Below are 16,074 nucleotides of genomic sequence, written 5' to 3' on the forward strand. Positions count from 1 at the left end.
AAAGAAAGAAAGAAAGAAAGAAAGAAAGAAAGAAAGAAAGAAAGAAAATGGAGGGAGCATGCCAACAGAGGAGGTTCTCCTTTCAAGAATATTCTGTCCAGAAGCTCTACCCATAAATTTCATTGGTCAGGACTGGCTTACTTAGCCAACTCCTAGGTAAAAGGAAGTAGCAGAAGATTAGTATTTTATGTAGAGACATTGCCAGAGTTCTGATGGTAAGGAGGAAGTAGAAAGGGAAGATATTGGGAAATAATGCAGGTTTCCCAATTGCAGGACTTCTGAAAGCCTCTCATAAGTTAGTGTACATTGAGACACTCCAAGAAAGATATACAGAATTCCCCAAACTTATCTGAATAAGGATAATCAGTTTATTTATTTTCATATGGAGGAAGACCTCACCAGGGCAGTGTATAGCATTGCTTGTAAAGCACCATTATGGGGAAAGAGTCATCAAAGGATTCTGAACAGGGAAAGAACCTGATCCAATATCACTCTCATAGCAGGATGGCCATGGGCAACAGGAAGATATCTCTGTGTATATCCTATGCTTATGCTATTTCAAGGTGCAAGCTCAGCCCCAGGCACAAGAGGGGGACCAAATATTCCCTAGCATTAGGTTAGGGCAGTAAATGCTTTAAAGTTCTCAGAATCTTCTCTCTTAAAATGTATACAATGGTTCAACAATATAAAGTATTAATTGAATAATTGATTCAATTTCCAAGAATCTAAAGAAACTAATTTTCTTTGTCTTAGTTAAAGCTTTTAGGAAGACAATACTCTAATCATGATTTTTTTCCATTAAAGTAGAAAATAACCCTAGAGAACATTGAATGAATCCTTAGTAGTATTTGTTATTATTATTTATTTAAGAGAGAGAGAGCACAAGTGGGGGTGGACAGACGGGCAGAGGGAGAGGGAGAAGCAGATTCCCTGCTGAGCAGGGAGCCCAATGTTGGACTCCATCCCAGGACCCTAAGATCATGACCCAAGCTGAAGGCAGACGCTTAACTGACTGAGCCACCCAGGCATCTATGAACCCTTAGTAGTTGAGGAGAGAACTCATATCCAGATGTTAGGCAACATGCTTACGATTACACAACTGTCTGATGGTGACCTAAGGACTAGAGCCTAGTTCCCTTATTACCCTGAATAATCGTTTTCCTATTATTAGGTAGGATCATTGGACAGTAAGCTTTTACCTGATGTAGGCATTATATTTCAGGGAATATTATCAGAATGCAGTGTATATGCTCATATGGACTCTTTTCCCTTCTGTAAAATAAAACTATCATCTTCCTCTGCTTCCAAAAAGCTTAAATGGATGAGTTTTGCCGATTCTATATAATGATAATAGGGTTCTAGTTTATTTCAAATATTATCCTGCTTGGAATTAAGCAGAATTACTTAATTCAGTTAACTTGTGTGGACATAGTTACAAATTCAGTAACATATTTTAACATAACATGCTATGTTCATCCCTATGTATTTATTGAGCACTTGCTAAGGACAGAGCCCTCGGCTGGGCACTAGAGATAACAATGTGTGGGACACATGGTTGTCCTCAAAAGAGATTTTACTTTGGGTAGAGAGAGGAAAACCATTCAGAAACTGGCAACTAAACCTGCAAGGCAAGTAGGGTTCAGGAAAAGGAATGGGATTTAGGCACCAAGCAAATCATAAAAAGAATTGCGTTTACTACAGACTAGGGAAGCATCAAAGTCTATCCAGGCCTCAATATGACATCACTGGAACTCAAGAAGACCTACAGAGTACAAGAGAAGAGAAAGAGGAAGAGGAGGAGGAGAAAGGAGAGAGGAAGGAGAAGCAGAGGGGGAGGGGAAGACAAGGGGGAAGGGAAGAAACAGAGGAAGAGGAAGAAGAAGAAGAAGAAAATGATTCCTCCTTTCTCCCAGCAGCACACAGCTGCCCCACTTTTGTGTGCTCCTAATATCCTAGGCACATCCTAGCTTTGCCATTGTTTTAAGACTTTGTAATACTCTGTTTATTTGTGTGTTCAACCAAAGTTGTTTGATCTCATATAGGTAATTAACCAACTGCTCTTCAGTTCTTATCTCTTCCATGCCAAGCAGGGTGCCAGGCATATAGTAAGTACTGGGTCAGTATTAATTAAATGACTTATGAAATGAAATAGTCATCTGAGAGTTTGAGTTTGCATCATATCCCTTGGCACCATTTGATCTGGCAGTTAGGTAAGTCAGGGAGTTACATGCAAACTCCGGTTCACCCTGACTTTCAGTGACCCACCACAGCCAGAGTCTACCTTTCCACACTACTAAGACAGAACCCGTAGTATCAACTATTGATTTTAGTTAATAACAGTGTATCAATATTGGTTCATCAATCATAACAAATGTACTACCCCTCTGTGAAATTTTAATAATAGAGAAAATCGTGGGGAGCTGCTCAATTTTCTATAAACCCAGAACTACTCTAAAAATAAGTCTATTTTTTTAAAAAGATTTATTTATTTGACAGAGAGAGACACAGCGAGAGAGGGAACACAAGCAGGGGGAGTGGGAGAGGGAGAAGCAAGCTTCCCATGGAGCAGGGAGCCCGATGCGGGGCTCGATCCCAGGACCCTGGGACCATGACCTGAGCTGAAGGCTGACTCTTAACGACTGAGCCACCCAGGCGCCCCATAAAAATAAGTCTATTAATTTAAAAAATCTAGTGCACATATGTTTACTTCTGATCTAAAACTTGAGCATGTTGAATTTTGTGGATGTAGTATACTTCAAGTGCATGTTTCTAAATCCGGGATTAGATATCTTAAATTTGACTATATAAAATGTTGCACTTTGTGACAATAACATATTTTTGTTATTACTAGGGTAATTGAAAAACAAGTACAACTAGCAATAAGTTTAAAGTGATACATATTCCCAGGGTGTCTGGGTGCCTCAGTCGTTGAGCGTCTGCCTTCGGCTCAGGTCATGATCCCAGCCCGGCTGGGGTGGAGCCAGACTCCTTGCTTGGTGGGGAGCCTGCTTCTCCCTCTGCCTGTCACTCCCCATGCTTGTGCTCTCTTTCTCTCTCTCTGTCAAATAAATAAATAAAATCTTTTTAAAAAATAAAATAAAATAGTGATATATATTCCCATACAATCTTTATAGTTTGAAGTAGGCACTGGTGCTTTCCTTTTACAGTTGAGGAAACAGGCGTGTAGATTTGAGGTCAAACGTCACACAAACAGCAAGTCAAAATTCAAATGTAGTCATTTTTCTTAACATCCATGCTGTTTTTAACAATATAAAGCATATATATATATATATATATACACATATATATGTATATACACATATAAATATAAGCATAAGTATAAATATAAATATAAATATAAATATAAATATAAATATAAATATAAATATAAATACAAGGAAATTTGGGCCTAACTCTTCAGTTACTTGATAGAAAGCCTGGCTTGCATCCACTATGTACCAGTGAACCCTCTATGTCCTGAAATACTGACTTATTTATTAAACAATATTCTGCCAAAAGGTCACCATTTAAATAATGAAAGCAATAAAGCAATGGACACATTTCTGGATGAAATGCTGTTTGTTAATTCCCCTTGATTTATTCACAGTCATTTCTAACTAATATTTATACCAGAGAGAATTCCCGTTCCAAGCAAGCAGCTATGATTCTAGGAGTGTTAGCCCCCTGATCACCCTCAACTCAGCGCAGAGCTCTAAATGTTATGCGGTGATAATAGACAGATGAATGATCCAGGTGAGATTGCAACAGAGAGTCCTACAGAGAGTGTAGGACTTTCTTCGTCCTAACTTCAGATATGACATTTTTGGCATACTAAACCTTTCCCTACTCAGGGACACCTGGGTGGCTCAATCCGTTAAACATCTGCCTTGGGCTCAAGTCATGATCCCAGGGATCCAGTTCCACATTGGCTCCCTGCTCAGCCGGGAGTCTGCTTCTCCCTCTGCCTGCCACTCCCTCTGCTTGTGTGCGTGTGCTCGCACTCTCTTTCTGACAAATAAATAAAATCTTAAAAAAAACCAACAACTTTCCCTACTTAGTGCAATACATGTGTATTGTAGCCCATGTTCCTGAGGTTCATTTGTCTTGGCTTTTGCATGTGTGACCTTTAAGGACTGGGAATGTCTTTTCTTATCAAGTATTGTTAAAAGAATTTCACCATGACTGAGAAAATGGGAAAATGAAAACAAAACAAGACAACACAGTAATGACAATGCAGAGATAGTCCCAGAAGAACTAACATTACATTTTCAGGTTAAAAAATGTTTCAATCCCAACTTTATGAAAATTGAAGCTTTTGTTATACTCTATATTATTTTATTAATTTCTTCCCTAATAATGGCCTTGCAAAGCAATTATGGAAATGACAGACATAATTTCCAGGCAACAGATCCTGGTAAATACTTGGAATTTTTGTGGTTAACAGTGAGATAGAATATAAATCTTTCTTTTTTCTTTGTTAAAGTACGAATCTATTTTTATTATTATTGAATATTTTCTATAATAGAATTTGAGATCTAGAGTCAAAGTTCTGGGATCTACACAGCACTGCCTCACATACTTTTTAAATTTTTAATTTTTTAAATTTTTATTTAAATTCAATTTAGTTAAACAGTGTACTATTAGTTTCAGGGCTAGAGTTCAGTGATTCATCAGTAGAATATAACACCCAGTGCTCATCATATCAAACGCCCTCCTTAATGCCCATCACCCAGTTACCCCTTCCCCTCACCCACAACCGCTCCAGCAACCCTCATTTTGTTTGCTATAGTTAAGAGTCTCTTATGGTTTGCCTCCCTCTCTGTTTTTATCTTATTTTCCCAAACTTCTTTTTTATGTTGTTTTTTGTCAGAGAGAGAGAGAGAGAGAGAGCACAAGCAGGGGGAGTGGCAAGCAGAGGGAGAAGCAGGCTCCCCGCTGATCAAGGAGCCTGATGTGGGACTCTATCCCAGGACCCTGGGATCATGACCTGATCGGAAGGCAGACGCTTAACTACTGAGCCACCCAGGTGTCCCTCCCAAACTTCTTAATAAGAATTCCTCAGGTGAAACATTTAAACTCTGGCTGTTGGAAGTTAGTTTTCTTACTTTAAAATTTAAATAATGTAACATTGCCTTGAGAAAATATCCAAACCTAGTATCCTAACATTCAAAACCCATTTCTATCCACTTGCTTTCTCCATACTGACCACATTTCTCTTGGTATCACCTCACTCCCAGAGTCCTACTGAGCCAAGAACAGCCAGTTGTACATATTCTCCCACATCCATGGCTCTAGAGCTCAGCTTCCATGAAGACTTTCTCACTCCCTGCCTTCTTGCCTTAATTGTTCTACCTGCTAGCCATTGTCTTTTTTTATTGACCAATTGACTTCTTAATTTCTTTTGTCTTTCAAAACACTCCTCTCAGAAATAATGTAAACCCTCCCTGTAACCCTTTAAACCCTCTCTCCTTTGAGATTTATATCTAAGTGGATGCACTTAGATGCCCAAGTAGCACTCATTCTCTGCTTTTGCCTTCCTAACAACACTCATTTTGTCCTCTTCAAATTCTGGTTTCTCTGATTGCCATTCCTTTTCATTTTAGGATGAGGATGTTTGAGTCAGAGTAGAAGGAAGAGATCTCAGCTGGGAAGGTGATATTCTATATTTGTTTATGGGAGATCATGAGGTGCAGTGGTCTGGATTACTGGAGAGACCTAGGTTCAAATCTCAAACTACTATTTAATGGCTGTGTAGTCTCTAACAAGTTTACTTTCCTGAGTTCTAGTTTTCTAGTATTACAGTGAAGATTGTACAGTCACTTTTTTAAGATTACTATAAGGAGTAATTTTTACTAAAGGTCTAGAATCGTTCTTGGCACCTAAAAAGAGAGATCTTACACATGGAGGTATGGATAATCACTCTTCTGTGTAGAATACTAGAAGTATTTTCAATAAAACCCCTGAATCTTGTAGATCTTTTAGCTGTAATTAATTTTGCTCATCAATCTTTACATTGCTGTTTAGTCCTTTTTGTATCTGATATATAGACAGATACAAAATTATACCATATGTATCATACATGTATATATAATTGTATATAAATAGATATGTAAATATGTATATCCTATACATGGATATATATGGTCATCTCTTTCTTCCCCCTTCTCTCTCTATAAATATATATATTTAAAATATATATTTAAAAATATTTAATATATATATTTAAAACATACATACGTATGTATATGTGTACATATATATATATATGTGTGTGTGTGTGTGTTTTTGGAGATGGTACAGAGAAGTGCACTGTAGTATATGAAGCTCCAGCTCTAGGATGGATGGGGCTGAAATTCCAATTATCTATGGCATCTGTTAGTAGGATAGCCTCAAGCAAGTAACTTAAGACTTCTGAACCTTGTTTTCTCTTTTGAAAGGTTAAGAAGATAGAATGTACCAGCCTGAGTTATTTCTAGGATTTAAGGTGACAATCTACGTGCCATGTGCCTGCAGGTATGTGTGGTGTGTGAGTGTGTATTTCCCCCAGGAACAACAGTTCAGTATTCACTACGTCAGTGTTTGTGATGGCTTCATATAACTACCACAAATAATAAGAATTGCCTATTTATAACTGTACATTAACTGCCCTGAGGATATTATTTACATCTGTATATACCACGGTCCTCTGACAATGCCTATTGTGTATCAAGGATTCGGTTCATTCTTGTGGAAGAAAGCAAAGGAAAAATAGAGGAATGGAGAGAAGAGAGAAGGACAGCAGGGACGGAAGGGAAGATGACTGCATGAAAGATGGCTCTGAAGCTCATCACAGGTTGACATGTGGCTAATGGCTCTTTTCCCATCAAATTTGACTGCTAGCTTTTCATGGAAATGTTCCTTTTTAATACCTTTCATGCTTGGCATCCCGACTCACTGTCCCTTCTTCTGAATGCCAACTAGACCTCCACATGCTTTCATTTTTCTTCTTAAAATATTTGCCGCCATTTATAGCATCACCTTCTTTGTCTCGGTCATCTGTTTTCCCAGTTATGACAAGCTCTTGCTAAATCTGTAAATGAGCTCAGAGGATTCCTTCCTTCAGGATAATTCTTCATCTTCCTCCCTCTGCTTGCACTTCATGCTAGAATTGCTTGTGCCCTGTCTACACATTATTTTTCTTTTCAAGCAAGCTAAGCAAGAGACCAAAGGAGCTATTTAACATGAAGAAGTAAAGCCATTTTGTGATCTATTGGAAATCTTTGACTAAAAGTGATGGTAATAATAACTCTATGAGTAAAATGAGAGCTACATGCTAGGTATCATATTGGACGTTTTATATACTGTTATGGGGTAAATTGCGTCCCCTTAAAATTCATATGTTGAAGTCCTAACCTCTAGTACTTCAAAATGTGACAGTATTTGGAGATAGAGTCTTTACAGAGGTAATTAAGGTAAAATGAAGTTGTAAGGGTAGGCTCTAACCTAATATGACTCATGTCTTTGTAGAAAGAGGACATAAGGACAGACATGCACAGAGAAAAGACCATGGGAAGACAGATGGAGAGAATGGCCATTTAAAAGCCAAGGAGAGGGATTTTAGAAGAAATCAACTCTGTTGACACCTTGATCTTAGAATTCTAATCTCCAGAACTATGCAGAAATAAATTTCTGTTTTTCAGCCCCCACGCTGTGGTACTTTGTTATAGCAGCCCTAGAAAACTAATACGTACACTTCATTCTATTTGTTTCCCACAGCATCCTATAGAGAACAAATAAGCATCATCCTCCCCTTTTTACAGAAGGTGAAAGTAAGGCTCAAAAATAACATCTGAAGGATGCCATTCGAAGCAGAAAATTCACCCACTTATGAATGTAATTAAATAGCAACAAGAATCTGAAACAATATGTTTGTAGTCCGATCCTCATATATTAAATATGCATTCTAGTTCCCTGTGTTATTTACTAAACTGATTCTAATTGTCTATTTTGTGCCAGGCTTTGTGATCGGTGCTGAGGATCCAGAGAGAACTAAAACACAGTTCTTGGCCTGCAGAAGCTCTTGGCCTTTTAGAGAAGATGCACACAAAATACATTCATTCATTCAATATACTGTATTGGATATATTCACTACATCTAATTGTCACAAGTCTAGACACAGACATGCGTAACTCTGCTGAGGAGAAATAAAAGCCTTACAAGTGGACATGTGGGCCTGCAGCCCTACAGTTGCAGTCATGCTCCCCAAGTTCTCATGGCCCTGCCAGCCCCTCCCAGATGGCTTCCCAGAATTTTGACCCAGCCTCCACCAGCATTGCCACCACCCACAAAGGAGCCAGAGCACTGCCCACTCCAAGGGCATGAAGCTACAGCTGGAGCTGAGGATGTCTGGTGAACAAGGAATTTCCATCTCCCCTGAATCAGACAACCTTTTCAAATGGGTGGGGGCCATCCACAGAGCAGATGGCACCATATATGGAGATCTGAGGCAGAAGCTCTCCCCGGAGTTCCGCAGTGGCTACCCTTAAAACACATCCACGGTGCAATTCCTCACATCCCACTACCACCCCAACATGCCCACCCAGGGTGACATCTGCCTGGACATCCTGGAGGACAAGTGGCACCCTGTAGAAATGTCAGGACCATCCTGCTATCCATCCAGAGCCTGCTAGGAGAACCCAACATTCATAGCCCTTTGAACACACATGCTGCTGAGCTCTGGGGAAAAAACAAACAAAAAAACCACAACCTTTAAAAAGTATCTGCAAGAAACCTACTCAAAGCAGGTCTTCAGCCAAGAATGCCGACTTGTCCAGCATCTCTCCTTGTGTTGTCTCTGGCTTTTCCTCAGACGATCTGTCCTCTCCTTTATTTCTATATAGGACTGTATCTTAACCTGTGCTGTCATTTTTGTTCTCTGTTTTTTTTTTTTTAAATCAAGTTTCCAGTTGAACCCTTTGATAAATAATACTAAATAAATACATTCTGGGATTTAAAAAAATAAAATAAAAGGCCTTACAGATAAAATAATGACTCATCTGAGCCTTGAAGCATGAGGTGGTGTGAGAGAACAATGGCTGATGGCTTCTCAAATGGAGAAAAGGACCTATGTTAGTGTTTCGTCACTAGCTGGGCAAATACACAGATAACCAGAGAAGTGTGAACTGAGGCACACCTGAGCCATTTCAGTTTTCATCCAGACTAGCCTTGTCCTGACATGTTGCTTCCCTGAACACAGCATGGTTACTGTTTCCAGCAGAGTTACCTGCAAAGAGTGAAAACCCCGTCAATCCTGATGACAGACTGACTAACTGAACAACTGGCTTATACTCGCCCATTTATTTTTAATCTGAGCTGATAATACTACCAAGCTCTTCCCTTGGGAATGTATATGAAGATAAATGAGGTAATCAATGCCATAGGGTTCTGAACTCCTTAGGAGAAAAATGTTACAATAAATTTACAGTTATATTATATATTCTTTAATAAATATTTGATTGGATGTGCATAGAATATCTATGATCCCTTAAGAGATTTAGAGGAAGATAGCCAAGAAAAGACCTATAAGCCTTAAACTGCCCAAATCCCAGAAGATGATTTAAGAAATGCAATAAGTAAGTAGGTTGACCTATTTCTCATTTTAAGGACAGAAATAAAATTACCATTCCTATGCAGGAAAAGGCTTCCTTCCATGGTAAGTATGAGCAGTATTAACACCAACCTTTCTCTTCCTTTAGAAACATTTCTAAGTTGAGTTTAGTATGAAAGAAGCTCAAACAAATACAAAAATAAAACCATGGAAAGTAATTATAGTAACAGGCCCTTGACTAACAAGTCTAGTCACTTTCATGCTGTCCCTCAGTCAGGGTATACTGTGAAAAAAGCAAGAGCATTGAAGTCATAATGAGTGGTGTTACATTCCTTTCTCTTCCAATTATAGGCCTTCTGACCTTGGACAAGTGAGTTACAACTCTTTGTGCTTTGGTGCGCTCATCCATAAAATAAAGACATTAATAGCCAATGTACAGATTTGTTGCGAGCACCCAACAAAATAATTTTTTTTCAAACACCTAGAACTCCAGCCAAGGTATAGCAGATGGTTGCCAAATGTTATATGTTGTGCTTTCCACCAAATGTGTGGTTTCTAACAGCCATGGCATTAGACTAAACCTAAGGACTTTAATGATGACATATTAAACAGTGATTATGTTATTATCTTATTTTTTTCTTTTTTATCTTATTTAATCCTCAATAACCTCCTATAGCATAGATACTAGTACTATTACTATTTTATAGATGAGAAAACTGGGCTTTAGAGAGGTTAACTGACTCACCAGATTTAGAATGTTTATAAATGGCAGATGTGGGACTTCACACCAACATTAATATAGAAGACCATGCTTTAAAGTCACCCAGAAAAAAAAAAAGTCACCACCAGAAGCAACTGTGTGTGCGTGTGTGTGTGTGTGTAACTCAACCCAAGTAAACATTTAGTCTAATTCCTGTTGAATGATAATGATATTTATTATATCTCACATTTCTATGACATTTATATTTTATAAGTTGTTTTGCTTTCTGGTTTTCTGTTTGTTTTTGGGGTTTTCTTTTGCATAAGACAAACTAAGAAGTAGGGGTGAAGAAATCACTTTCCTCATCTTTTATGGGATAAAAGTGATTCTCAGAGAATAAGTAACTCTACCTTATTTTTATATATACACTATACCAAAACAATGTAGTTCTGCTTTTAATTAATTAACATCTTTTAACTTTTTAACATCTCTTAACTGCCAGATCTCTGCGATGAATTAGCAATTGTTGGGAAAGTATTCCATAACCTCACACATTAGTGTTATATGTGGGGTAATGCTGCTAGGCTGTGGGGCAAAAGTCCTGGCCAGAAACTTCATCTGAGCTGGGACTAACCTAGTGAATTTAGGCAAATCACTTATTTATGCTCAGTGTCACCTTCTCAGGTAAAAATGGGTATAAAACTTTCATCTCTGTATCTTACTTGACCAGAGTGGAAGTAGCAGCCCCATCACCAGCAGCTATGCCCCACCCCGCCTTGGCTCAGGTCTACCTCAGGCTCCTCAACTAACTTGGTTCTCTCTTTATCCCAGTGCTTTATGTTTACAGTTTCTTGTTCTCTCTATCCTTTAGGATTGGTTACCTATTTAGACTACATCCATAGTTTGGTTTTAATTTTTCTCCAGTTTCTGTGTATCAAATTATTCCCAAATGCATGTACTGCAGCCTGTGGGTACTTCTCAGTCCATACTAAGTTCAGCCTGAGGAAAATGTAGTACAGCAAAGTCAAAAGTATGGACTGCTTCTTGACTGGGAGAATGACCTGTACAGAATATAAAAGAGACAAAGGGAAGTGAAAGATAGAAAAAGAGCAAAGCTCAGAAGTTAATGGGAGAAAACTATGAGGAAAATATGGGTATAGGATGGCCATGTTCTCCCCTGGGGAGACAGTAAGAGCAGAATGTTCAGGAGACAGATGTGCTTGCAAAATTTTACGTGACCCAAACATTTCCAAACACCCTGAAGATCACTAACAGACTTTGTGGGAGTTCCTGAAATATAGGCATATCATGTTTTATTCTCAATTGTGTCTGTGGTAACTGGAGCAATACACTGATGGTGGGGTGTGGAAGATATTAGTTGAAAGGGAAACCTACCCTTCCTCCCAAAGAATGTTTCTCAGTTCTGTAAAATGTAATTAATTATTACCAATACCTAAATATTAATGCCCTAAACATTTCTATCCTTTTTACTTGTGTGGGAAAAATAGAGACAGATTCCAACAATTTAGATTCAGATAACCCATTACTGAAAAGAAAAGAGTAGAAACATGAAGTCTGAGTTAAAAACAAAATTAAAGAAATGAATATAGGTTTCATGTAGTTATGGTTCCAAGTTTGATGAGAATAAGCACAGGAATAGGTTGATGTGTCTGTGAAACATCACCTCTCTTATTCAGTATGATTTCATGGCAGTCAACACAACATGTTTTATAAATTCTAAGATGGACATTTTTATTTTTTAACACTTCTGAAATTGGGTTGCATCTTAAAATTGATGGCATGAATTGGCTTAATTAGCAGCATTTTTAACGATACATAAAGTAGCACTGAATCTTAAAACCAATAGTATCTTAGAGTCAATGAATCATGTTAATAAACGAATGGTGAATGAGCATTTGAATGACACAGAAAAAAAAAAAAACCTTATAATTCATTACAAAATTTCAGCCAATAATTCTCAAACTTAGAAGTACATCAGAATCATCGGGGGTGGGGGGGTTACTATAATACAGACTGCTACCTCCCCTCCTCTGCCAGAGCTTCAGATTCAGTACCTTGTATTTGATGCCACTGGTCTGAAAACCACTGCTCTAGGTCATTTAAGGAAAAAAAATGTCTTTTTTTTAAGATTTTATTTATTTATTTGACAGAGAGAGAGTGAGAGCGCACAAGCAGGGGGAGGGTCAGAGGCAGAGGGAGAAGCAGGCTCCCTGCTGAGCAAGGAGCCCGATGTGGGGCTGGAGCCCCATGTGGGTCTCGATCCCAAGACCCTGGGATCATGATCAGAGCCAAAGGCAGATGCTTAACTGACAGAGCCACTCAGGTGCCCCTTGTTTTATTTTTTCATTTCAGTTTTTACCACTACTAATTTAAAAATTTCAGTTAGACTTTTATGGCATCACACCTAGAAAATTATCACTGCTTTCTAAATTCTCTGCTTACTGCCATGCTTTCCTCATTCAGAACCAACTTTTTCAGAAATAACAGTTATCATCTGTTGTTCCTCCTCAACCCCCCCCCCCACACACATAGGCTTAGTTTATAATTGAAGGTTATTCATAGACCTTAATCTTCCTGATCTAATCTACTTCCCTAAATAGTTTGACCATATATTCATCCCAAGAAAATTTTATCAACTGGTTCCCCAATATGTCAACTTTCCAACCAGATGCCTTTGCACTTACTTGTTGCTCACCTAAAAAGTGAAGGCTTACTTTACTCCAGCACAGACAACTTTTCAGACTCAGCTCTAACACCATCTCCTGTTTCCAGTTTTTTCTTGAATACCCCAAAAGAGATATGATTTGTGTTGAGGCTCATTAACATTATCCTATAGTGTATATTACATAATTGTTATGTGGGTGTGCTTAGTTCTTACCTCATCTAGAGTATGATCATCTTACACTGAAATCGTATCTTATTTTATAGCATTTTTCCTTGAATGATTAACAGAATTCTTTTTTTTTCACTTTTTTTTAAATTTTTTTATTGTTATGTTAATCCCCATACATTACATCATTAGTTTTAGATATAGTGTTCCATGATTCATTGTTTGTGCATAACACCCAGTGCTCCATGCAGAACGTGCCCTCCTCAATACCCATCACCAGGCTAACCCATCCTCCCACCCCCCTCCCTCTAGAACCCTCAGTTTGTTTTTCAGAGTCCATCGTATCTCATGGTTCTTCTCCCCCTCCGATTTCCCCCCCTTCATTCTTCCCCTCCTGCTACATTCTTCTTCTTCTTTTTTTCTTTCTTAACATCTATTGCATTATTTGTTTCAGAGGTACAGATCTGAGATTCAACAGTCTTGCACAATTCACAGCGCTTACCAGAGCACATACCCTCCCCAGTGTCCATCACCCAGTCACCCCATCCCTCCCACCCCACCCCCCACTCCAGCAACCCTCAGTTTGTTTCCTGAGATTAAGAATTCCTCATATCAGTGAGGTCATATGATACATGTCTTTGTCTGTTTGACTTATTTCGCTCAGCATAATACCCTCCAGTTCCATCCACGTCGTTGCAAATGGCAAGATCTCATTCCTTTTGATGGCTGCATAATATTCCATTGTATATATATACCACTTCTTCTTTATCCATTCATCTGTTGATGAACATCTTGGCTCTTTCCACAGCTTGGCTATTGTGGACATTGCTGCTATAAACATCGGGGTGCACGTACCCTTCCGGGTCCCTACTTTTGTATCTTTGGGGTAAATACCCAGTAGTGCAATTGCTGGATCATATGGTAGCTCTATTTTCAACTTTTTGAGGAACCTCCATACTGTTTTCCAGAGTGGCTGCACCAGCTTGCATTCCCACCAACAGTGTAGGAGGGTTCCCCTTTCTCCGCATCCCCGCCAACATCTGTCATTTCCTGACTTGTTAATTTTAGCCATTCTGACTGGTGTGAGGTGGTATCTCATTGAGGTTTTGATTTGGATTTCCCTGATGCCGAGCGATATTGAACACTTTTTCATGTGTCTGTTGGCCGTTTGGATGTCTTCTCTGGAAAAATGTCTGTTCATGTCTTCTGCCCATTTCTTGATTGGATTCTTTGTTCTTTTGGTGTTGAGTTTGATGAGTTCTTTATAGATTTTGGACACTGGCCCTTTATCTGATATGTCATTTGCAAATATCTTCTCCCATTCTGTCAGTTGTCTTTTGGTTTTGTTGACTGTTTCCTTTGCTTTGCAAAAGCTTTTTATCTTGATGAAGTCCCAATAGTTCATTTTTGCCCTTGCTTCCCTTGCCTTTGGCGATGTTTCTAGGAAGAAGTTGCTGCGGCTGAGGTCGAAGAGGTTGCTGCCTTTGTTCTCCTTTAGAATTTTGAGGGACTCCTGTCTCACATTGAGGTCTTTCAACCATTTGGAGTCAATTTTTGTGTGTGGTGTAAGGAAATGGTCCAGTTTCATTCTTCTGCATGTGGCTGTCCAATTTTCCCAACACCATTTGTTGAAGAGACTGTCTTTTTTCCATTGGACATTCTTCCCTGCTTTGTCGAAGATGAGTTGACCATACAGTTGAGGGTCCATTTCTGGGCTCTCTACTCTGTTCCATTGATCTATGTGTCTGTTTTTGTGCCAGTACCATACTGTCTTGATGATGACAGCTTTGTAGTAGAGCTGGAAGTCTGGAATTGTGATGCCGCCAGCTTTGCTTTTCTTTTTCAACATTCCTCTGGCTATGCGGGGTCTTTTCTGGTTCCATACAAATTTGAGGATTATTTGTTCCATTTCTTTGAAGAAAGTGGATGGTATTTTGATGGGGATTGCATTGAATGTGTAGATTGCTCTAGATAGGATTGACATCTTCACAATATTTGTTCTTCCAATCCATGAGCATGGAACGTTTTTCCATTTCTTTGTGTCTGCCTCAATTTCTTTCATGAGTATTTTATAGTTTTCTGAGTACAGATCCTTTGCCTCTTTGGTTAGATTTATTCCTAGGTATCTTATGGTTTTGGGTGCAATTGTAAATGGGATCGACTCCTTCATTTCTCTTTCTTCTGACTTGTTGTTGGCGTATAGGAATGCCACTGACTTCTGTGCATTGATTTTATATCCTGCCACTTGACTGAATTCCTGTATGAGTTCTAGCAGTTTTGGGGTGGAGTCTTTGGGATTTTCCACATAAAGTATCATATCATCTGCAAAGAGTGAGAGTTTGACTTCTTCTTTGCCAATTTGGATGCCTTTGATTTCTTTTTGTTGTCTGATTGCTGTGGCTAGGACTTCCAATACTATGTTGAATAGCAGTGGTGATAGTGGACATCCCTGCCGCATTCCTGACCTTAGGGGGAAAGCTCTCAGTTTTTCCCCATTGAGAATGATATTCGCTGTAGGTTTTTCATAGATGGCTTTTATGATATTGAGGTATGTAGCCTCTATCCCTATACTCTGAAGAGTTTTGATCAAGAAAGGATGCTGTACTTTGTCAAATGCTTTTTCTGCATCTATTGAGAGGATCATATGATTCTTGTTCTTTCTTTTGTTAATGTATTGTATCACGTTGATTGATTTGCGGATGTTGAACCAACCTTGCAGCCCAGGGATAAATCCGACTTGGTCGTGGTGAATAATCCTTTTAATGTACTGTTGGATCCTATTGGCTAGTATTGTGGTGAGAATTTTTGCATCCATGTTCATCAGGGATATTGGTCTGTAATTCTCCTTTTTGATGGGGTCTTTGTCTGGTTTTGGGATCAAGGTAACGCTGGCCTCATAAAATGAGTTTGGAAGTTTTCCTTCCATTTCTATTTTTT

General features: G+C 38.8%; 1 long non-coding RNA gene and 1 pseudogene across 1 annotated transcript in view; one reads left to right on the forward strand and one right to left on the reverse strand.

The window, feature by feature from the left end:
* LOC116625175 overlaps positions 1 to 16,074 on the reverse strand; it is a 434,562-nt gene that overhangs the window by 343,132 nt on the left and 75,356 nt on the right. The window lies entirely within an intron of this gene.
* LOC116625173 lies at positions 6,280 to 12,430 on the forward strand (annotated as a pseudogene).

Source organism: Phoca vitulina, unplaced genomic scaffold, assembly GCF_004348235.1.
Source record: "Phoca vitulina isolate PV1807 unplaced genomic scaffold, GSC_HSeal_1.0 scaffold74, whole genome shotgun sequence".
NCBI lineage: Eukaryota > Metazoa > Chordata > Mammalia > Carnivora > Phocidae > Phoca > Phoca vitulina.